Here is a 1929-nt window from a genome sequence, read left to right on the forward strand (position 1 = left end):
CTTTTTCCTCATTCTAGGTCTGTCCTGGTCCTAAAATTTACACTTACCATACTTGGTCTCATTTGATGGTTCAAACTCTTGATGACGTAGCCTGGATGTTCTTCATGTAAAGGTAGTGGAAATTAAGGCAAATAATTTAGTTTGCACACTAGACCACACTACACTACACACAAGGAGGATATAGAAAGGACATTTTAAATCACAATCATATTATGGCAACTGTTACATGCTGCTAACAGTTTTTATTTTTTATTAGTAAATTGTTTATTATATTCATATTTTCAACATTAAAACTGCTACTTGTGTATATTGCCATTCACCCACTTTACTCACTGCTAATGACAACACTGTAGGCAAATAAAATCAAATTGCTTGGATTTTTTTTTTTTTGCCCCTGAGTGTTTGACCAGTGGAAATTTTATATAATTTTTACCTTTTTTCCGTCGGGAGGTTTCTTCCATTGGGTCCCACGCCATCCCGGTATCTGTCTTCTGCCCTATTCAGAGGGAGCGCTGGGCACGGGCATGTGCTTCTCTCTTCTTTCGGGTTCTTCTTAGGCTTGAGATCTGGTGATGTAGATTGGGAAAAAAATAGTCGATCTCACTGCGCATGTGTGTTTTCCCATTGATGAAAGGGCTCAGCCAAGAGCCTCCAGGGATGCGTGACGTAGGTATCCCCGGAGGCTCTGCACTCCCATCAATTTTTGATAGCCATGCCGATTAAGAAATAAAAGAGTAGTGCTGCACACTTTAAAAAAAAATGTACTTTAAAAGGGTTATCTACCTATAATATTTTCAACTCTACTCTCTACAATCTATTTGTACAATCAACATTTCTAAATTTCTAAATTATACAGATTGGGAAAAATAAAAAAACGAAAACTAATCTCTAAGCTTGTCAATATTATTAGTCAGTATGTTTTAACACAATTCTGGCAGGAATCATTGCTTTGTTTTTTTTACCACAGAGAATTTAAAAACAATTTAACAGAAAATGTCTCAGTGTTTACAGCAAAGAGGACTTATGAATTACTGCCTTGGCCTCTTTGGCCCTGATTAAGTTCTCCAAGGCTGATACTAAATTGATACTAAAATATTATTTCGACATACCGATTTTCCTTGGATCTGGGATCTCCATATCTATATGTGATGGGGACAGCTTCTATTGTTTTGCCAGTGTCATTTATGCCATTGGAAAGCAACAGCACAGTAGTCATTCTTAAGACTAGATTTAGATCTGTGGATGGCATAGTGCTTTCAGAGGTTAGCACTCTGGCCTTTTCAGCACTACGTCCCAGGTTTAATTCTCTGCAAGGACACTATCTGCATGGAGTTTGCATGTTCTCCCTGTGTTTGCGTGGGTTTTCCCCGGGTACTCCAGTTTCCTCCCACATTCCAAAAACATGCAGTTAGGTTAATTGACTGGCCCCAAATTGGCCCTAGAGTTGACTGTGTTAATGACATAGGGACTTTAGATTGTGACTCCTATTGAGGGACAGCAAGACAAAAATATGGACACTGTGTAATATGTTGGGGCTATTTAAATACAAGTAACAATTAATATTAATTTCTTAGTGCTATCGGGAGTGGGCCCCCAATCTCCACATAGGTTAGCTTAACCACCACATTTTTAAAGTTTTATAAAATATTAAAATGGGAAAAGCTCTATGAATGCAGTTGATTTAGAACATGTTTTGTTCGACTAGAAAAACTGAAAATAAATGATTGTTACTTTTTTAGGGTAGTCACCCTTATTTTGGGTTTAGCCACCCTTGATCTGTCCTAAGTATTTGGGTACTGTCAGATATCTGACAGGGGGCTGAGATGATTAGTTTTGCAGGCATCGTGTGTGAAGTTTTTGAGAGTCTGTAGGTGAGGCAGAGTAAGATGGTACAATGTTGAAATAATATCCCCCAGGTTCTCTCATGAT

This window comes from Pyxicephalus adspersus, chromosome 1, assembly GCF_032062135.1.
Source record: "Pyxicephalus adspersus chromosome 1, UCB_Pads_2.0, whole genome shotgun sequence".
NCBI classification, from domain to species: Eukaryota; Metazoa; Chordata; class Amphibia; order Anura; family Pyxicephalidae; genus Pyxicephalus; species Pyxicephalus adspersus.